The following is a 24308-nucleotide window of genomic DNA, read 5'->3' as shown; positions in this document are numbered from 1 at the left end:
AGGAAAAGAACACTTTCCATACATTCTCCTCGTCTGGAAATCTTCAGGTTGATTTTGGTACCCTTATTAAAAGCAAGTATTTCAATCTGCACTTCACATGTTGCAGGTTACACAAGGAATTACACTACCTAATAGCTGATTGTGTCTTTTACTTAGAAATCTTCTAATGTTTATTTCCTCTCAAAATACATGCAGTATGCCAGTCCACATATAGCAGCTTTGGTCATGAACAGTTCAAGGAAATAACAAACTAGCAATTGATTAAAAGTAATAGATAGATTTCAATGCAACTCACCATGCATAAGATACATAGAACTTCTTTGAACTTGATAAAAAGACTAATTTATTTCTGTCTTTGGATAAGAACATCAAATGCTTATTAATACCATAGCTATTTCAAATACATGAATTCAGTGGGGTTTTCTTTATAAATAGCTCTTGCAGAGTGAAGTCTTTAACTGCTGCTGGCAGTGGAAGAATTTTCAGCAACAAAATCAGCTGGTTATATCTAGGGGAGAGAGTTTTCAAAGTAGTTGGCTTCAGGACTAACCTCAGACTTAATTCTGTAAATTTTATTCTATTTGAAGATTTAGTCTCTCCTTTCCATTGGCAAAATAAATGGAAACATATATCAAGCTTGTACTAAATATCTTTATTATTATTCTTGAATCTCATATCTAGAGAAAAGGCAAACTATAGATTTCTGAAGCTTATTCAAACCTTGTTTGTGAGTTCTGAGCTGTTCTGTTGGTTGGGTTTTTTTTTTAGTTTCCAAGCTGAGTTTTGTCAGACAGGTACAATGTGGATAATGTGAATAACAGATAGTGGTTTCTTCGGGTACAAAAGAAAATAAATTCCCTCCCTCCTGTGTGGTGTTTCCAATTTATTGAAACAAACAACAGACTTCTATAAACTTTATTTTGCAGCATGTTTTTCCAGTGCCATAAACTATCAAATCAGAGAAAATACAAACACTGTACACATCTTTTAATGTCTTTCATTAAAACAACAATAACAATTATATTTTGTATCAGCTTTGCAAGGTGGCTTTTACCAGACCCAATGTTCCAGCATGTAATTATGTCATTCAGTTTTCAGTTTTCTTTCCTTTTCCTTTAAAGCACTTGCAAAAACAACACCAAGGGAATTTCACAGCTGACGAAATCTTGGCCCTAAGACGGTGAATCACTGAACTCCCACTGATTTCAGCAGGGCCCAGAATCTCATTAATGCCTTTCAAAAATTACTATCCTATTAAATTAAATAGAAAAAGGTACATTTAGTCAATTACGCTTTTCCAAAATCTTCAGAGAAGCACAACTCCTGACTTTCATTTCTCAAAGGCTCAGAGAGACAGGTCCTTGAAGGGCTCCGATCAATGGCAGAATCCACATTACCTCCCCTGCTTTTAGGGAGGAATGGCAATATTTTTCATAATAATAGGCCTAAACCTGTTATTTCATTCAGGATTGTGCAAATAGTTCACTTTAAAAGAAAAGAAAATATTCAAGAAGCTATCAAAGAATGTTTTTAGAGTTCTATAAATAATGAACTTTATGGTACAAACAGCTTCACCCCTAAAAAGTCAAAACAGTGTTAAATCCATTTGCAGTTCTTAGCAAAAAGTAGTGAATATATCAAGCCGAACCTTCTTCTGAAAAATTAGAATATATGTATTGTCCTCCAGATTCATACCTTAAGCACCTGAGACCTCAGCTTCTGAAATTAGACTCCCTCTTCGCAGATAAAATCCCAGAGAATCAGCCACTGTATTTTTGATTGTGTTTATCAGAGACAGGTTGTCCATGCAAGAAATATTTTCTCATGTTATTTCTTTCCTAAAAATCAAGAACAGTCGAAATATTAAGGGGAAATATTTATGGAGTGTATCATCAGTACAATACAGTGTAGTGAGCATCATCATCATCATAATAATAATAATCAACTCTAAACCAACAACAAAACAAACAAAACAAAAAAAACCAACCGCAAAACCAAAATTAGCTGGAGGCCTAAAATAAACTCACGTGGCTAAATCCAGCCCTGTGCATAGCTGTACTGGGGCATGGTGATGTTATGCAGAGCTCTTCACCTCTAGTGCACCCATAGAACATAGCGACAAGCCAAATTTCCTACCTGTCCAGAAGCATGCAAGTGCACTAGAGGGTATTAAGAGCAAAGCTTAACTCTGTGTGCCACTAAAGGAAATGATGTTGCTTTGCTACTGCCTAGGTAGCATGACTATCCCACTTCTAGCATGTTCTTTACCATGTGAAGCAAATATTCACTTCTTTTTCCACTGAAGAAGAAATTACTTCGGTGTTGTGCGCCTTTGCTCCTCCATGACATCGATTTTCTCACTCTGAGCCCTTCTGCCTACAAAGAAAAGGAAGACGCCTCCTGGTCATAGTGTGAGCAGCCGCTGCTCGGTGCCACTCTCTGTTCCTCAGCACATTAACTCTATGTGCAAAGCATATCTCACAAATGAAGACTGGATTTCCACTCCCTTGTGCTCAGGCTCCTGCTAAAATCCTCCGCCGCATAGGTGCCTTCACCTTAGCGCTGACATATGCCCAAGGGCTCCTTTTCTATTGCTCAGCCACTGCCCTGGCCTCTGGCACTGCTTCTTTCTTCAAAGTACAGTAACCATAAAGCAAAATTACCTTTTCCTGACTATGAATTTAGGATGCCATTCTCATCCAGCTCTTACTGTTGATCATTTTGTTGAGGCAGTTATTAAGACTCATAACTAAAATAATTTTAAAATATTACATAAAACAATACATGCTGATGGATACCAAAACACTATCCAAATACCCTTCCTAATTAAACGTTGTCAATGTATATGCCGCTGTTAATTGTTAATATCTTTATGTAGGTGATAAGACAATACATAAAACTGTTAAATACTTGCTGTACTGGCAAAATAAATTGCTTAGCCAGAGATAAACCCCAGGCATTCAAGAACTTGTCAAGGCCTTGTCTAACTATTGCACAAATGTATTCTCATGAAGTAGAAGAGTACTTTGGAGGAACACAGTAAATAACTTGTGGTCGCAAAGCAAACCTCTCTACGCTTTCCTACTGAATTCTGTCATTAGTTGTGGAGAAAAAAAAATGCTGCTAAAAAGAAACTTCCCAGTATTTGCTTTTCAGTTCACGAACTTTTTATCCGATATGTTGTTGTTGTCATTGAATCATTAATTATGTGGAGCTGCATGTAGTTTTGCATTCATAATTTTACCTGTTCTGAATAGGTTACAAGGGTCAAAAGCTTTTTTTTTTTTTTTCTTCTTTCATTTTTGGGGTTTTTGTTTTGTTTTGTTTTTCAAAGTCTCCTAAAGACAAACAGCCTATGAGATAAGGCTTCACACAACATTTGATGTATTACAACTCACTGGTATCTGACAACCCTTACTCCCTGGTGATGCAATCCTTTCCTAATAATTTAGTCTCAGTCTATTAAAAGACAGTTAAAGATAATGCATCTAGGCAAGTGGTGAAGGATGTCCAGAACCGTACTTGTAGAAAGGTTATCAAAACACAATTCTAGAAAAAGAAGTGTGCTATTGATTTTTTAATTATTTCAGACAGAGACTATTATATAGATTTTTTTAAAGGATTGAACATAACTAGAAGAAGCTGGAAATGCATTTCCCCTTTGCTACTTCATATGTCATAATAATAGATTTTTTAAATATATTTATGGCTAAGTAATGAACATAGCTATCTGTTCAGAAGTCATCTTATGATATCTAGAATCTTGATAGACACTCAAATCTGTTTCTGTTTTGGATGTTACTAGATTCCATATTCCACACAAATCCTGATGAATGATTATTTCCACACTATGCATAAATTAACACAAAGTAGTCTTTGAAGCTTTTATTCTGTGCTGCTGCTATCATCTGGGTTTTCCGTTATAAGCTGGCCACAGAGTAAAATAGGACCTTTGATAGCATTCTTCTTCAGGAAACATTTCTGATGAAGTAGGTTAGGTTGCCATTCAGAATCTGGAAATCAGGGGAACTTAGAGCATGTTTACCTTTTTATTTGGCTAAGGATGGATTTTAAAAGTGGTTTGCCTAATTAAGATACATGGTTTCTGAGGGCATTTTACAAACTGTTAAATAGAAACTACTTACTAGGACATCTGGTGTAATAACTGTCTGCCTATCTATATAGTCCCCGTGACAACAAGGCAAGATGCAGGGGACAAGTACTTCACAAGGCACATCAACTGAACACACACAGCACTGGAATTTGGCAAAAATAAAGTATTAAAGCAGGTATTGTACTTAAAAAATGTTACTTTCTAAATTTCCACACAGGGAATAAAGGGGAATGGAGTCAGGAACAGGCAAACCCTTAGGTTGTCCCTAGTATTTCCAAAAATTATTTGGTATTTTTAACATTCACCTGCACATCTGCTCCTTTTAGACTATCCCTAGTTTTCAGGCTTAGAGTAGTAGAATATATCATTCTTCTCCCCTGCACTGTAATTTCAATATCCGTCTTACCTGATGCCATAGCCAAGATGGCAGTACAAGATAATTCAAGAAAAATTATTGGCTACACATTAGCATTTTAGGAATCATGGTTATCGCTGCAGATGGAAATTTGAAGTACACATCGAAGTGCTAGAAGGCCAGTGCTGCTGAGTAAATCTCAGAGGTGACAGAGGTACTGCCCCCTCCCCACTTTTTCTTTAACCACATTGGTCAGCTTCTCTGTCAGGCTCCAAATGCAGCTTTTTCAAAATGGACACTGCTCTGATGTGTGATATGATCTGCATGGAAAGGCTTTGTACAGTCAGCTGGATCTCCTTGCCCTACAAACTGACATACGGCTACAAAAACAGCCATTGGTTTCAGCCCGTAATGGCCATAGCCAGACATGCTTCAGGAAGCAAGGGGTCCACATACACATCCCATGGCTTGTTGCTATCTAGTACCTACCGGGCAAAGCAATGATTTCAAGCCGGTGGGTTGTAGTCTTTGAAATATTTTGGAAACTATTAAAGCAGCACTGTCAAACTTGATGCAGATGTAAATCTAAACATGAATGCATGACTGAGGAGGAATTGATCAGGGAAGCTACATAACCACACATATAATGATATACAAAGGAGTTCACAGACTTTTGTTGTACTTTTCTACATCTATCATGAACTATCAAACCACTGGTATGGCCCCCTGTCTTATAAGAAGCCTTAGGTTTCAGGGGTTCTGTCTGCATGTTGGATTTTCTTTATGTGGGCATAAGAAAGGATACCAGGACTATGTGGGTATGAACAGTGACAGCAAGTTCACCGTGGTCTTCAAAACTAACAAAAGACTCTTCAAGAACACTGAAGTCCGGGTTTCTGCATTTCAAAAGGGGTAAATAGGAGGTTCCTTTTAGGTGCTCAGTATCTATGCTGAGCCCTAGATGTTACCGTTCCCTTCTCCTGAACTGAAAGTGTTGATCTTAAAACTAGAATACGCTATAAAGTCTTTAAAAATTAACATTTTCCTGACTATACAGTTAATCTATAAGATAAACAGTATGTAGTTTTCTTACAGTATGACCACCCTGCCTATACAGTGTAGCTAAAATGTTTCCAGTTGGAAAGTATTTCTTATCAGACACATTCATAAAGGAAAAAAATAAAAAAAAAAAGGTGTTTGATTTAAAGCACAGCCTTACACTCAGTTATAAATAATGAAGGTAGTTTGACACCTGAGATATGGAAATGGTATCAAATGTATTACTTATACATACTAAATTCACCACTGTAACAGTACACTAATGATTTCTAGGACTATTATGAACATCAGAAGTTTACAGTGTCCTGACAAGGTTGTTTGAATGCTGTCCTAGTGCTTCCTGCTAGGTTACAATATGTTGGCCATAGGTGACCTAGTAACCATTACTTTGGAGAAGAATCCAATTATAAATCTCACATAAGCATTAAGTTCATTGTTAATGACTATGATTTTGCAGTATACAGTTTAAGTGTATATGCCCATGGCTCCCTCTTCTGGATGATCCACACAGAACATAAGAACTACCCATTCAGAAGTGAAGAAAAATGACAATAATAAAGAAGGACATAGAAGGAGGAAAATGGAAAAAAAAAAAAGAAAAGAATGTACTCTTTATCAAATGACTCGATTTCCTTCTTGATCTTTTTCCAATTTTTTTTTTTACATTTCATGATTATTTTACCTTGAACATATAATTTCAGGCACAAAAATGTTTTGAACAAAGACCTCATATACATTGTTGTCAGAAATATGCAGTCTTTTCTTAATTGTTCTTTATCTCTTATTACGATGCATAGCAGTGCTGTCAAATAATTTGTAAGAAACCGAATAAAAAGAAGAACAGAACAGATTGGAGCTACAATGGAAAATGTATGAGTGGATTAAAGAAACCATAATGTAGCTCAGATGAGTAGAGAGGTGCTTGCCATTGTTAATAACAGAATACATAAGACAAGGATGTGGCCGTTATCTATAGGGCCTGGGCATTTAAACAATGGATAAACCCACAAAAGTAAGTTAAAAGCATGAATTGAAAACAAAAATAAACTTAAAAACATTTCTCCAGAATAAAATACCATATTTTTGACATTTAGGAAAAAATGGAACAAAAAACTTTTACAAGAAGCTAAAAAAATAAATAGTTCTATTTTTTCAAGTCAGACAAAAATATTTCTTTTGAACAAAGTTTGTTTAGTTTAAAGGTGAAACAGTTTGATCAATATGTTCCAAAGGACATTTTAATTGAAAACCTGAAGTAGAAAATCAACTGTTTGTATTCAGTATATCTGAGGATGGACACAATCCACACGATAAGGCTTAAAACAATCTCATTTAACGGCAACACCTTTACATTCTCATCTCTGAATATAAGGAGCTGAAGAGGTAAACAGAAATAAAAAACTCAAACTAACTCATTTAAATGGTTTAAAGGAAAGAAGATATTCTGCGGATATTCCATGACAGAGAAATAAAAATTATTTACTAGTGGAACAAGAACAAAGGGGATAATATTCATCTCCTGAATCCAGCTTAGGAAGAGAAATTAGTAACAGAAATTGGCTTCAACTGCAACACTGCATTCTTATTAGGAACATAATTTCTCAAGAGTGTTAATAGCCGAAGGATTTAAGCAGATGGACCAGAATTTCCACCTCATATAAGCCCTGAGAAATAGGATGTTTTTTTTGTGCTTTTGATTGGCTTAGCCAATGTAATTTATCAGGCAAGGAAACCCTGCTCATCAGTGCTGTCTGCACATAGTTTTCAGACAGAAGTGCTTTCAGTACAGATTTAAAGGCCTAGCTTTAGGGTCTCAGTTTTCTTTTTAATTTAGATATTTGGATTTTCAGATTTCCATAAGTTACTTTATTTTTCTTTCATAGATCTAAGTTCTTTTTAGAATATAATGTCACACATTAAGGACAGAAAGGCAGCTAGTTAGAAAGAAGGTTGAATATAAGATTAAACCTTTGAATTTCCTTATTTCATTCCTTACTTTAATTACAACAATAATATAGACATTCCTTTTTTCCTTCAAAGAAAATACAAAAAAAAAAAAGAAGAAAGTAATCCAGACTTTCTCAAAGAGAAGTGCTGTCAAGTAATTTACAGTGAAACTAAGCCACATTCATTAACTTTTTAAGGGCTGCTGTGCAGGTTAATAAAATTAGATAAAAAGACTAATAAAAATACAGATAAAAAAACTAATAAAAATACAGAACTTTAAAAGCATAATTTAACAGTGAAATAGAACTCTAGAAAAGCTGGAAATGAAATGAGAAATGCTCCTTAAGCAACATCAAAATATTGCATGATGATGGATAAAGATGACATTTACAAGGTTTGGTAATGCAAAATGGTGAAGTTTACAGGAAATTAATCTAATATGGTAGACATATCATTTCTCACAGAGGCTGGATCATAATTCAGCTGTCTTCACCTGACAAGGTCAAAATTTACCACTGTGTACACTAGACAACTGTAAGTTGAAGAGGCTTCATCACATCTTAAATCAGTTTCTGTATAATTTGAGACATAAAAATCTAATTCTGTGGCAACCAGAGGATCCATCCCTTGTATATTAAAAGGAAATGCTCCAAAACTTTTGATTAAAATATAACAAAGACAAAAACCCTATCCATTTAAAAAGCCTGCTCATAATTAATTTGAATTATCAGCAAGTAAGCAAATATACAGTTTCCTAGGAAAGATAACACATAAAACAAAACCATCCATTTATTGCAGCATATCAGTTTTGTTGCAGACTCAAGGTTCATTCTGATTAAGATGAAAACAATATGATCACTTTAATAAATATAGAAGTGCTCTTTAGGGTATAGATTTCAAAATCAGCATATGCTGCATATATTAAACCATAACTAGAAATTCAGTTTTGGTTTATTCTTATGGATTCTTCTGAAAGCATGAAGACTATTTTTGTATTATGTTCAAGTAGGAAACATCTTTATTCTTGGTAAGGGCTCAATCAGAAGACCACTGATTAACATTAATGACCTCCAAAGTACTAAAGCGTAGCTGTAACTTTCGGCATTGACCTACTCAGTAAACTGCTCATATACATTTAATGGGACCAAGTATTGATGGACTAAATAACTGTAGAAAATATTATCTATTATGGATGACCCAGGTCAATTTAGTATGATTTCCTTGGAAATTACTGGCATTCCAGAAATTGCACCAACTGCTTTCAGTTTTAGGGAGGTTTTTGATTCTTTTATATACACATTATTATTGACTACTCCAAAGCCAGCTTCTCCCACCAGCAGGGGCCCAGGATTGTAAAATTAACCATGGAGCTGATTCAGGATGTCATGCGGCAATCAGGTTTCTTTGGCACTCAGGACAGCATGGCAGACAGCTAGAAAAACACCATGCAGAGGTGATCATAGCTGTATGTGACAGTTCTGTTGTCAAACTCCTAAAGGATCAAATAAATCCAACTGTCATACCCAACTCTAAAGGAACCAACGGACAGCTTCCTTCTGTGCACTTTTAATTCATTCTTTGTACGTTACTTTATGCCTTCTTACCAATCACTATTTTTCTATTGTATATCTATTGAGCATTTTAATCAGGAGGCATAATTTTACTAGATACTGAACACCTACAAGTACAGAACTTTACTGTCGCATAGCATAGTCTATGGAAGATGTATCTGGGAAAATCAGTCTGCACAGATTTCCAAACCAATTCATGCAGATTTTCATTAGTCCTTTTGTGGAATGCACACATGTATTTGTTCTTCATTCTGCTATCTAGAGCCACTGATAAACCTATTTCTACAGTTCCACACCTGTAAATAGACTTCAGGCCTGCATATCATGGCTCTAACATATGTAACATGCACACCATGTAGTAAAACTACATCTGCAAACACAATATATAGTACCAGTTTAAGAAAAAATACTACCTTTGCTGAAGCCAGCATCATGCAAGTTCAAAACTTGTGGTATTTGTAAGAAAGTTGTAGTTTTTTCATAGCTTTTAAAGCAATCTAGTAAAACTTAACAGAAAACTACATAACAATACATAGATAGCATTTAAACCAGGAATAGTTATGTGATATTCCATTATCTGAGGTTCTTACAGAGTAATTATTAAATGTGCATAATCATATTAAATATGCATAACTGTGCAGATTTATCCTCATTAAATACTATAAGATTTCTTCATTAAGGAGGGAGTAAGCTGACTTCTTACAAACCCAGATAGGTACTTTTAATTAATTTAAATTTAATTGATAGATTTTAAGGTCTGGAGGAATCATCACAGCGATCAATTCTGACTTGCAGCGTAAAAAATGCCATGTCATTTAATAAAGTAATTCCTGCATCAGGCTCATTATTTCTGAACTAGTTTGGACACAACTTGCCAACTGCCTATGTTGCCTGGTCTGTATTTCATTCTCAGTAATTCCTGTTGCATGAAAAACAAAACATAACCTGCCTTGAACTCTGTGCTGTTTTTCACTATTTTGCCTTGCTATTTTATTAAGAGAAACACGGAGCCTGAAAAGAACTGCAGAGTTCCTCTGCCTGTTTTAAGATAAATGACCCATGACTGATTTCATCTCTAGAACTTCAGCAAAGTCTCCAGACTGCCATGGAACAGCGATAATTAGATAAGCAAGGCAAAGCAAGTGCTGCAGACACTCCATGAAAATCACCAAATCCTTTGAAACAATCAATGAAGCTGGATGAAAAATTGTAGCAGGGTTTGTGATGATGAGCAGTTGTCGCATGCTGGTCCAAGAGCAAGGTTCTGCTTGTATTCTCGGAAACAGAATTATGACTCAAAATGGAGTCAAGAGCCAAGGAACTTTATTTGCCCGACAACCCATTTGCAAATGCAAAGGAAAGAGATAAAGAGAGAAAGGAAGGAAAGAAAGAAGGAAAGAATGAAAGAGTTCACAGCAATAGCTACCACCCCGGAGTTGTGACGTCCGGACAGTCCAATTCATTTCCAAGTCCAGTGGGGGAAAGTCCCGTCCGATGTTGGTTGGTTCTGTTCTTTCATAAGGTTGTCACAAGCTGCTATGCTTAACCACACCTTCCACCCGGTGGTGATGTGCATGCTCAAAACTGTCAGGTGGTCCTCAGAGGTCTCCAGGCCCCTCGATCCCCCCACCCCTGGGGTCTGGGCACACGCACAGGGGTTTGGTTAGGTTTTGCAGGATTAGCTCCCCCTGTTGCTCCATGGTGTCAGTGGGTGGGTTTCCTGCCTTAACAATGTTGAGATAAAACCTCTGCTGTGGCAGTGGGGCTGGCTTCCAGCTTTAACAACGTTGCGATAAACATTTGCTGTGGTGATGATGTGAGTTTCCTGCCATAGCAATGCTGAGACAAATGTCTGCCATGGGGGTGGTGGTTCTCACCGACATGGTCTCTTACAGCCATCCATGCTCCTTCCTGGTCACATAAGCAGTACACCGCAGTGGCTTCTTTACTGATTTCCTGAAATCAGAAGGGCACACTGCTGCAGTCATGCACTGTGCTTACACAGATTCCCAAAGAATGAGGATGAAAACAAGGCCATCCAGAAGTACCTTGAAAGGCTTCAGAAGCAGGCCTATGTGAAACTTGTGAAATTCAACAAGGCCAAGTGCAAGGTCCTGCACGTGGGTCAGAGTAACCCCCAGCATCAATACAGGCTCAGTGGAAAATGGATTGAGAGCAGCCGTGAGGAGAAGAACTTGGGGTGTTGGTGGATGAAAATCTCACCATGGCCCAGCAATGTGCTTTTGCAGCCCAGAAAGACAACCATGTCTTTGGCTGCATCAAAAGAAGCGTGGCCGGCAGGTCCAGGGAGGTGATTCTGCCCCTCTACTCCACTCTCGTGAGACCCCACGTGGAGTGCTGCGTCCAGCTCTGGGACCCTCAGCATGAGAAGGACATGAACCTGTTGAAGGAAGTCCAGAGGAGGGTCATGAAGATGATCAGGGGGCTGGAGCAGCTCTCCTGTGAAGACAGACTGAGAGAGTTGGAGTTGTTCAGCCTGAAAAAGAGAAAGCTCCAAGGAGACCTTATTGCAGCCTTCCAGTACCTAAAAGGGGCTTATAAGAAAGCTGAAGAGAAGAAGCCTTTTTTATAAGGGCAGTGATAGAACAAGGGAGAATGGCTTTAAGCTGAAAGAAGGTGGATTTAGATTAGATATTAGGAAGAAAATTTTTATTGTGAGGGTGGTGAGACACTGGAACAGTGCTTAGAGAAGGTGTGGATGCCCCATACCTGGAAGTGTTCAAGGCCAGGTTGGATGGGCTTTGAGCAACCTGGTCTAGTGGAATGTGTCCCTGCCCATGGCAGGGGGCTTGGAACTAGATGATATTTAAGGTCCTTTCCAACTCAAACCATTCTAGGATTCCATGATTTTAAGGCAAATTTTGGCAGTGGGACACTGTTTTTCATGCTCTAGAATAATGATCGTACTCTAAAAGGCTTCAGGCCAAAATCTTGAATACCTGAATAGCTAAAAAGTTTGATGTGTAAGGAAATCTTCAATTTATCAGCCATCATCTAGGTATCCAAGCATATCTAGCCTCACAAAGTTATTATTCTAGGTAATATTCAGGAAAATATAGAAGCTTCAGGCTAACCAAAGTGCAGCAGATAACAGATGCATACACATGCCTACTCAAATCCTATCAGCTGTCTTTTCTGCTGGGAACATAAATGAAAGAAAGAGGTACTCATTTACAGCTCTGCAAGGAATAAAAAATCAGCAAATGCTCATCTTAACAAAGGGAGGAAAGTTTTTCCTGTGCTTTTCATCTTGTAGGATGGAAAAGAGTAATGATACTAAGGGATATGGACTGGTTGACTTCCAGCAGCATGTTTAGTAGACAGAAAGCAGGCAGACATGGAAGAAAGCTTGCCATTGCTGTTGCAGCATATCATATTATAGATATTTATAAAGCAATAGGGAAAATGCTAGTAGCAGGAAAGTGGAACGAAATGAAAAACTTGTTCACTTGCTTAAGCAGCAAGAGAGTGAGACAGTTACCAGAAACCCATCAAGGTACAGCTGAAGCAGGCCTTTTAAAAGTTAACTTCTCTCTTTCTTGATGTTATGACAGAATATTTTAACATATGTTTTTACCTGTAAATAAATATGTCTCAAAGTAAATCACAGTTTTTCATTTTTTAATATTCCAAGATAAACATTGCATGCTTCACATATTGAAATCATCTATGACAGCCTATTGTCTCTCTGAGTAACAGAGGATGGCCTTGGTATATTGTCATTTCAGTTTCTTAGGTGTCATTCTTTTTACTACAATAACAACCCTCATTTCCTCCAATATAACAGTGTGGGTACCATAATATCAACAGCATTTTTTACCACCTTAATTAATTTTAGTTCTCCTGATACTCCTTCATCATAGCCCGCACATTCCTCGCTGAGCCTGCAAGGAAAAAGTAAACTTTGGCAAAAGCCATTCTTTAGACTGCTTTTTACGAGTAGTCTATAGCAGAGCAGGTTACGTTAATTCATTGTCGGTTTAGCTTTTGAAGCTCAAGACTGAAGCATGACAATGAAATACAATGAGGGGATATGCTGCCTGAATGTGAGAGTTAGTACCTCCAACTACCCCAGAAGCATGACTGCAGTCAGGGTGCATGCCTTTGACTGACTTATTGATGTTACAAAATTGATTTATATTGTTATAAAGTAGACTTTAAAATACCTTTTATGGAAGAATTAAGTCAGTGATTTATGTCATTCTATTATGTTTCAAAAGCAGTTCATAAACTCTGTTTTAAAGACAGGTTGGGTATGGATTTGCTACAAAACTGTATGGTATCACAAAGTACCATTAGTCTTAGTCTTTATTTATTTTGAGGAGAAGGTGTATAGGTTAGGAGCAGAGAAGTTGCAAGCAAAGGTGTCATTTTTTCTGCTTTTGATATTCCTTATCAGTTTTATGCCCTGTTGTACTTGGGGTGGTCATTGAACACTCTTTTGTTTAGTTCATTTGAGTCTTGCTGCTCAATCATCATCATCTTAAAGTTTCTTTGGGTTAAATGGTTTTCAACTGCAAAAATTTCCTTGTAGGAAATCTTCAACATTGAGCTGAATAGCAGGCAAAAAACAAAATTTCCAAGTGGTATCAATAATAAAAAAAAAAAAGCTCATTTTTTATGTTTTCAAGAACATATCTCAATGCCAAATGCAAAGTCATACAGCTAGAAAAAAAGAGTATTGGATTTGGGAATCTAAACTAGAGAGGGAGCTCCTGCATTCTGATCGTTGTTCCCAGGACTGTTTCTGTACTTAATCCAATGTAATCTAAATGTGCATTTCACTAAATGAAAAATAAATTTAAAAATTGAGCATAAGAGCCACATTTCAGGATTAGAATATACTTCTTTTTATAACTAGAATCATTGTAATTCATTTTTAACAACACATTTGTTATTATATATCTCATATTCAAAAATATCCAGAAGCAGCTGATCAGATTATCTGATTTTATAACATCAGCCCTTCACCTTAGCTTAATTTTTGCACTTCTTATCTTAACATACAGTTGAAACCACCAGCTGTGAGTAAAAGCAGCTTGAAATGATTACAAAATGCATTTTTGTTGTTGCTGTTGTTATTATTTATAATTTCAAAGTTAATACTTTGAAAATTTTCCCTAGAGACAAAAATTCAGTAACTAGACAGACTGTTTTCTTTGGGTTTCATTTTTTGTTTATATGATTGCAAATAGTTATTTGTTTAATCCATAAACAAGTTACACATTTATTCAACTTTACAGCAGTATGCTGTGTAACTATAAATGCACAGCTGGAATAAATTTCTTGAACATAACAATTCTAAGGAATCAGAAAACGCAGAGAATAAAAGCAGTGAAGTACTTGATTTGTAATACTGAAATTTATAATGATTTTCAATGAAATTCACACAGAAACAGAGGCTTGGCACAAGTTCTCTGTTTAAATTCCCTTTTGTTCCTCCATTTAAAGACAACACTGAAAAGGTCTGTGGTGAAGCTTAGCACATGGTGGATTTCACCAAGAGCATTGACCAGTGACCTCAACAGCTGCTTGGAAGGAGTCTAGCCAATCTACACAATTGAAACATCCATTTTAAGTAGTGAATTTGCTATGTACAGTAGCAATTTCATTCTAACATCTCTAGCAACTGTTATAGTTGTCATATATTGATTCTGTGAGTTGCATTTTTGTATTACCCTGTGTTAATATTTACTGTCACATATGTACAATATTTACATAACACGGCAAAGTGGAAACAAGATGTCACAAAGAGATTTCTGAAGGCTCATGTTTCTTAAATAAATTGCAATTTCTCATATTACTAGCATTCATCTGTCTGTTGAAAAAATTGTCTTAAACTCTTTCTAAAACTCTGCTTATCATTTGACATATTTGCTGCAAATTGGAATTACATTGCAGAAAATGGATGGGTTTAGTCAAATTAAATAAAATTATATACCAGTTAGCTTTCATATACTCTAAGCATGGCAAACTATTGCATACAAACTAATTGTATTTATGTAAAGCCTGCCACTGCTTCACATGTGAAAGGACAGCATTAAAGGAAGAAATTAAGATACTTCATGCAGGCAGTATGTCACTAAAAATATTCTCAGACACCAAAGGTTGCCTATCATAAAAAGGCTTGCTATTGTAGCCTATCACCTATTCTGTAAATAAAATCAGCCACAGATAAATACAATGTGACTCTACAGAAGTCTTTCTCACAGCTGGCAATACTTGTGAGGCTGAATGAGCCTGATGTTACTTCCACAAGCAGTAAAAACGGCAGGTTCTCCCATGACTCAGGAGACAGAGATTTCCCAGATCAGGAAGAGTGAAGTGGTTGCAGAGCAATCTTCTGCCTGCCAAAGAAGTAATGAAAGCTATTGGAACTGTCATGGATGCACAGGTACATCATGGTTCCTTTCCCCCTCTGTTCATCCTATTGAAAAACCTATACAACAGCAGAATTTATTCTGAAGCTAGAAAGTACCATTAAATCACATAACATGACCTCTTCTGGCAATGTAGACAAAGATATACATCCATCTGTACCGAAGCCAACAACTTGGATGTAGCTAGAAGTAATTTACAGTTCTGATTTAGAAAAGATATAGAATTAATCATTTCTCTTGATAGTTTGTTAAAATGCTTTATCACCTTTCCCATGGGATATTTGTGCCTATTTCTAAATTGGCTCTAAGTTCCAGCCAATGCACTTGTTATGTCTTTCTTTGCTGAATCATTTTTTAATGTTATTTTTCAGCTAGCTAAAAAGTTTCAGAAAGCAAAACTGTGCTCTTATTTTATCAATTTTCCAAGTTGCTTTACTTTTTTATCATGCTTCCCTTCAGGCTATAGTCCGTTAAAATGCCTGTTCCCCTGTTTTCCTTTACAAGGCTATACTTGTTCTGCCTCGCTTCAGTTTGTTCCATGCAAAACATACCAGCCAAGTAATTTTGAAATAGATGTTGTGGATTTTAAAATCAGTCCACAATTTAAGACAAAAAATATTTATAACTAACACCTCTTCTATTTTAACATAAATCTAGGACTTGCCCCAGATAAAAAACCCAGGCAGGTTAATGGGACACAGCAAAATTCTCGGGATTTGTCTCAGCTGTAGAGCTGCTCCTCAGGCAAATTTCAGGAGTAACACGAACACTTAGCTGGTTATGGACTAGTAAAGCAGCAGCTTCACTGAGCTGCTACCACCTTCTCTCAGTGTGTTAAAACCTGTGCTCCACTGCCATGCTCTATTGCAGGGTTGAAAGCTTTTGGGGAGAGGGGAATAGATCCCAGTGTTTTCCAAATACAGCCAACAGTTGCAGGACGGTGAAACCCCAGTCATTACTTTTACTCAAGATACAGCCCTCATATCCATGGGTAAGTTATAACACCATTTTCTCCCGAGAGAATATCTATCAATATTATTCAACGTGAGTAAATACTGTGAAAATATGCTTATATGCTCTCATTTGAATAAAAACTATGAATTCAATTTGACACTGTTGAGAATCTCTTTCATTTTAAAAAAATATCTAAATAGGTTCTTTTATTTCTCTTGTCAAAAACAAAATAGCCTTGCAATTGCAGTGTACCTACCTGGTTCACGATCGTCTGTGTGGCTAGCAGGAAATCTTGTTTAACCTCTTATGAACAGAAGGGGAAGCAATGATAATAGAGTAACATTCGCTGCAGTTGTACTACAAAGACACAGGACATCAAAACAAAATCAAAACAAACAGTTTATGAATAACCCATAACCTGATATGTTTGTATATAAGTGTTCAGTGAATAAGTTCCAAAACAAACATGTTAATATAATCAGAATATTTTTGGTGAATAATGTATGAAGAGAGACTTGGTAAAGTTTGCACATGTTATGCACTGCAAATAGCCCACCTTCCACATGCAGTAAGAAACAGAACAAGGCAGGATGAGACAGGACATATGAAACTATTATTAGCTGCCAAGCAGTAAAATGGCAACTAGTCATGATAATCCCTCACTTCAAAATCTGTGGTCACAGGAAAGCATGAACTCAGATGATAGATTAATTGTGACACACTCTCATCCAGCAAACTGTCTAGAAAAAAGTCTCTGGGGAGAAGAAATTAAGATGCTTACAGCACCTGCAAAGGTTGCTAATAGACGAGTGAAAATGTCATCAGATTTGACTGGCTTTTCTCCACAAACTACTGATGGGCTATGTACCTCAGTTACGCCCCGTACCTTTTCAGGCCTTTTCACTTCAGCTCCACACACTCCTACGTATTCATTCTTTCACCCCTTCACTTTTCCTCCTGTATGTTCTCCCCTCTCCTTCTTTTCTTCCTACTCTCTTCACTATTTGATAGGTGTCCTGCTCATCAGTACCAAAGGGAAAAAAATAAATACCCACAACCAAAAACCCGTAACAATACAATGATCTTTCTGCCTTTCATAACATTTAGTACACACTATCTGTAACACAATTTTACATATCCATCATTTGCATTTAGTGTTAAGTAAAAAGACCTTCAGAGCATTAACCATCTTCTTCTAGGCGTTCACCTAGCATTTAGGAGAAAAAAGCTGATCTTCTTTGGTTTATAGCTATTAAAACAAATAGAGTGTACTCATGAGTAAAGATAATTTCTAACTAAATCTTTTACTGTATTGTATTACATTTGATGTCATGAATTCTGTTTGAGAGACATTTTAGACATAGGATATTAAAAAAATATATATATATGTGCCAAAATGTTGTGTTCTCTGAAACTCTTCAGTACATATTCTGCTTGCTCCTGCTCATCTCCTTTAGCTCCCAGACCATTTGGCTTCCACAGTACCAAGGAGCTTAGTACCAACCTAGCTTTAAACACAACTTTGAATTATAATTCAAATGTCTGAGTAACTTCTAAAATCACATATCTGACACTGGGTGATAAATTTCATCCCATCGTATTGCCATACACCTTAGCAATACCTTACTGGAAGTCAGGGGTTCCCGGTTCTCTCGGTGATAACGCACTCACTTCTTGTCCTCTGGCCATCTATTTATCTCATTTTAAACAATCTGACTTTGGAGTCTGTGTTCAGCTCTTGGCACATACAGCACAAACTTAGCAACATAAGCATTAATGTGCACATATCTAGCTAATAAACCTGTTCTCACCACTTCTCTCTATTGTGTAAAACACAATCTCAATCCTTTGAAGAACTGAGACAAAAAAAGGGGGTTGGGGGGTGGGGAGAAGAGAGACAACAATTTTTTCTACTGAATGGTTACTTCTAATGTGATTGTGCACACTTACTGATGCTGGAATTAAATCAAATATTGGCAGAATGCAATCATTTAAAAAAAATAAGCGAAGTACCTGGTCAAGATGGTAACTTTTCATTTTTTGGTTCCAAAGGATGTTGCTTAAATACTCGAATAATTAAGGTTCAATTGCTAATGCAACTACAATCCAGTCATTCCATTTAGAAACACTATTGCTGATTGTATACTGAAGAGCAGTGAAATGGAAAGAACACTATATGCTATGCACAACTACAGAATATGAAAATCCACAGAACTTTTGTTTTAAAGTTGTTTGGGAAAGAAATTTGATGTAAATTGAAACACTGCAAGAATATCCTGAAGTAAATCACCCCACTTATGAAGAACTTTTTAACTTGCAATAAATTCGGTGCAATGGTAATTTACATACACATACGTAATATCTTCTCCAAAAATCTTAAAACGAGGCTGTAGAGTTTCCAAATAATACAGCAGATTAGAGTGCAACTACGAATGAGAAATTAGCCCAGTCTTCACAGACGTCATAACATATTGCAGTCCTTCACAAAGACCGGAAAATTTGATGCTGTCTGTGGTGACCACTGTTCCAGTTTAGCTGATGAGCTTTGATGTCACAGAGAATATTTGCAGATGCCAAAAGATAATCTTTGTCTTCTCATAAAATGGTGCTGCCCAATTCTCTTGAAAACATCTTTACAATGTGTCATTTGCCTACCCCTCAGCCACTTGCTAAATCTAACTGATTATATAAAATAGCATCTGGCAGCCTGTTAACAGCTGCTTTCAATACCAAGCTCAAGCTTAGCAGGGTAATGCCTTCACTCTGTGTTTTGCAAGTGTTTGGTGGCTGATGGCAACATCCAAACTTGTATTAACTGTTGATCAGATGAGCAAATTACATCACACATCAGTCAAGTAACTGACACTGAGGTATGAAAAGGCATTCATAAAGACAATTTCAAGGATATGTTAACTTTTGATGCATTGTCATCCCATCATCTTGCTATAGTTATCGTTTTAGAGTATTTGTTCTGGTGATGATTGCCTAGCTCCGATATATTAACAATATTAGTTTTCCTGACATCACTGTTACTATCTGGGACTGCACCTTAAGATTCAACAACTGCCCGCTTTAAAATCATCTAGCAAGATGAATTTGTCACTTAGTGGAATGGCTTAATTGTTGAAATCCTAATAGAACAAGGTTTTTGCTTTATGGGTACAAATCAGCTGTTATCTGGGTTTACTGTATTTCATTTTAGGACTCGTAAAATCAATTATAATTGCATCAAAGTGAGATCTGCAAAGCAGATTAATTGCAAAGCACTGCTACAGGAGTATCGTAATAACTGAGCCCATAAACAAGAGGTAGGAAGTGCTTTTCATTTCTCGCATCACTGTCAAGATATGGTGCATCCTGAAAAGCTTGCAGTCTTAGTGGTGTTGAATAGGTTGTTTGATCAGCCAGAGAAAACCAGTAGGATGTAAATTAAGTGACTTCAGGGACCCTTTCTCCAAGTTTCCCAGGGTTAAGTGAGGAGCACCACCTTTCAAATGAGCACAAGTTGATGCGTATTTTACCTTCCCTTCTTTCTTTTGACAATATTAATATTCCCGGCACCTTGGCTTTCTGTACAATGTCTTTCCTAAGTGATAATCAAGTAATCCAAGTCATCATTTTATCAAGAGCTGCTTGACCATTCTGAAAAGATGTCCTTGTGACCTAGGAGGAATAACGAGCAACCTGAAGTTAGAATAATTTAAAATTATAAGCTTACACTCAAAAACATGTGTGATTTATAGGAAGAGCTGAAAATGATGTTAGATTTAGGTAACCTTCTGAGTATGGGTGACAAACATATTTAGGCTTGCTGTCAAAGCTTTTCTTCTCCTTATTTATCATTTTTTTAAAGAACAAAAAATACATCAGAGTAGCCTGTTGTAGCTGCTGGTCCTGCTGGTTGATCTGAGGAGCTACATACAAACTTTAGCCAATCTCAAGGTTTTTAGACCATTAGAGAACATTTTTTTTTGGTTTTAAAGAAGGGAAAGAAAATACACTTTTGACAAAGGACTTGTCCAAGGTCAGCCACTCAGAGACAAACCACACAGATCAGATCTTCTGATGTGAAACTTGTCCTCTGTAAACAGCCCAAGTTCATGGTGGGTTTTGGCTGCTGTTCAGCAATGCAAACTCATCACATTTGTTTTCTGGTAGCACTGCCAGGTTTCATCTTTTTTATTCTCCCTTCTTTCTGGCTATTTTCCTTTTTTCCCCTCCCAAAAGTGAACCTCATTCTGATGTTTTCTAATGAATTGTTTAGGGTAGCAAATAGCCTGAAGCAAGTCTCTGGAGCTAGCACACTTTGGAAGGCTGTAGCCCAAAGTACTTCTTTTGAAACTCGGGCCTAATCCTTTATAGAGTGAATAAAGGATCACAATAAAGGATCACAGCTTGCTCATTGTGGCTGGCAGGGGACTACATGATCTCTAGGGAGCCTGTTTATCAGTTAAGACATGGGTCCTGAAAACTTACACAAAAGTAGTGCAAGCAAAAAGCTGTCTGAGCGTATACTAAACATTTAACATTTAATAGTTCTAGAATTTTGAAAATGCTTGGGTTTTTTCCTCAAAATAGAGACTCGTTTAAATGAATAATTAACGTAGCAAGTGACTAATACATTCACTAAGATCTGACAATTCAGATATTCAAACACTTTAAACTACTGATACTCCCTTTCCTGCAGTTATAGTCTGCCAGTCTATGAATATGGAATTTTTTTTGCTCCTCTTAAACTGGTGTAGTCTATACCTGTATTTGATTAAGTTACTGTTTTTAACTGCATAAGCTTTGTTTATTCCGATTATTTATTCTGAAGTTATTATAGAGAAATGCAGGAATCTTCTGGGATGAAAGATCATTAATAGGTGTGTTTGTACTTTTTTACTATGTATGTATGTATGTACAGATTTGTACAGGACCTTAATAATTGTCTCAAATGTACTCTTTAGAGTTTCTATTTTCAAATCAGCACAAGTTGATGCGTATTTTACCTTCCCTTCTTTCTTTTGACAATATTAATATTCCCAGCACCTTGGCTTTCTGTACGATGTCTTTCCTAAGTGATAATCAAGTAATCCAAGTCATCATTTTATCAAGACACAAAGATTCATCATCTTATTGCCATGATATTTACTGTAAGATCACTTGGCTCCCAGTGTGAGGCACAGACATTTACAAGACATCCACATAAAATGATTAAATGCCTAAAGGGTTAGATTTACTACAGAGGCACTTGAATGGAGGAAGAACACTCTTCAGAAAAGCACAACAGAAAACTCTTTAGTTCACTGATGCTCATTTATGAGTCTAGCATCTTTTCTTTGTTGTTTAAGTGACCTGGGTCCTTTATCAAGGTATTTTCCCAGAATCTTAGTTACAAAAAATGGAATGTTATATGTAAAACAGTTTTCACATATGACTGATAACACCTAGCTTAGATTTCAATGGTAAACAGACGTAAATTTTGTATTCTGAATTGCAGCTCTAAAAGATCTGGAGATTTCCATAGAGCCTCATGAGGTGATTATACCTACCATCCACCCACATGTACGTTTTTGTGATCAGATGACAATAATATTTAGATCGCTGTTTGTTTTTTTGCATCAAAGTTCTGCTGTACCTCACTCCACCTTGAGGATCTAGAAAAAACTGCACAATTTAAACTCTTCTACAGTTATGACACGGTCATTTATTAAGAAATATTGCTTAGCCACAAATGGCAAAGAAAATGCAGTAAAACTTCCCAATCTTATTATGGTACTATATTAAAATGGTCCATTATCTATAGATGAGGATTTATATATCACAACAAGGTGAATGGATGTTTTATAAAGGGTAAAAAGGAACAATCAGGAAAATAAGATGTGAAATATATATATATATCTTCAAAATGGATTTGCAGATGTCAGATGGTTGAAATGAAGTGGAGGGCAGAATGAGAACATGACAACCAACTCAGTTACAAATTACTATAACAAAGCAAACCATTTTTGGGGTTGTTTTTTTTTCCCCTCAAGGTTCCTCACAAACCAATGGCCTATAGGTGTTTGCCTCACATATGCTGAGGTTTGTTAATGCTGTTTCCTCTGAGAACCTCTTTCATCTATTCAGGCTACTTTGTGCATTTTAAAGCCAGGAAATTAATGCAAATATTGACTACTGAAACTGTCAAACAGGCTGCAACATTGCTAATGTTTCAGCCCATTTGGTACACTGGGTTGCTCACGTTTTTCTGTATTTAAAAGATGAAAAGGTTATTTCTAATTTGACACAAGATCATAAATTAACATCTTTCTTACATTCCTTGAGCTATAATGTACAGGGTTTTGCACTTTTATGATTGCATTTCATCCTACCTAATGGGCTAACAAAATATGCTTTCATCTTATCGCTGAAAAACAACTTCTAAAGTTTTTAAAGCAAACCCCTTTCATCTCTGTGTCCTTTATTGTTATGATTATCACTACTATAAATGCTACCTGTCAAAGGTAGTGCATACAGCAGTTTTTGTGGGAAGAAGGGGATGATTCTCACCACCAGGTGGTATGCATTCAGACACAGGCTCTTCACATGTGTTGTGTGGTTTACCAGTCACAGAACACGAATTAGTTGTTGAACTCTTGTTGAAGAGTTAATTTAGCTATTGCTAAACTTACCTCATCTTCAGGAACTAAAATGGATGGTACTAATCCATATTATGCAGTTCAGCAAATAAAACCACTATTTTCTGCGCTTATAATACTTGTAATTGTTCCACAAGGCTCAGTCTTGTAGGTAAAGTCATCAGGAGTCTAGATGCCAAGGGATTTTTTTCTATCACCCTTCTCCAACAGATACTAAGAAAACAACTGCTTTGCAATGTGTACATGTGCCATAATGGGCCAAAGGAATATAAAAGCCAGCCAATTCAAAGGTGTATCTTATATCCTAACAGTGAAGAATACTGAGATTAATGAAGCCTAGTGTGACCTAACTGTAGTTACAATAATTAGATACAGCATCAACATTTAACGATAGGACCTGAAAAGATTTTCCCAGTGGTAATGTCAAATTTTGTGGTTTATTTGTCTGTTTGACTTCCTTGTTTTATAACATTTGAAGGACACAGGCAAAAAAAATGTCAAAGCGTAAAAAGGAAAATAGATTAAGTTTCTTGTTGACAAACTTAACACCACAATAGCATTATAACAAGTATTGTGTAACACCATTCAATATCCTTATTTCTCCAATGAAAAAGCCTGGGGGCTTTTGTCTCTAAAGTTGAAAAGAAGAGCACCCCCATCAAACCTGAAACATTTTCAGTGAGGTTAAGTGTTGAGAACCTACTTGTAATCAAGTCCCAGGAAGAAAAATTATCTGTTCATGTAAACTGTTTTTCCTTTCACACCCCAACTTAGTGATAAAGGCGAGATGGCAAAGGCAGATACAGAGACCTTTTTTTTATAGGAGGAACAGAATACAGCATCTATAAAGGATAAAGCAGTACTGAGCCTGCATCATGAATCTTCCCATGTAATAAATGTTGGTTTGGGGACTTTTCTGTTACAAAACAGCATAATTCAGCAAATGGATCCTCTTTTGAAACTTCATCCCTGTGGCAATTCAGACCAGCCCAAGACGCATTTCTCCAGGTGGATTTTAACTATATCTGTCCTACTGTAATAGAGAAAATCCTGCCTAGATATATTTCTTTTCAGACACAGAAAAACAGTCTGATCACTATGTGTAAAGAGTCATTAATATTTTATTAACATAAATAATTTTGATACTTTCCAAGTATACTTTAATATTTTTAATGTATCCTAGCAATAGGACAATATATAGACTAAAAATAGCTTCTACACATGGTAAAACGAGTTTCTTTTTATTATGAGTGGCAAAAATTTATGCATAAATTGACTGTT

Source organism: Falco rusticolus, chromosome 1 (genome assembly GCF_015220075.1).
Source record: "Falco rusticolus isolate bFalRus1 chromosome 1, bFalRus1.pri, whole genome shotgun sequence".
Lineage (NCBI taxonomy): Eukaryota > Metazoa > Chordata > Aves > Falconiformes > Falconidae > Falco > Falco rusticolus.
The sequence above is the reverse complement of the archived record's forward strand: the minus strand, read 5'-3'. Positions refer to the sequence as shown.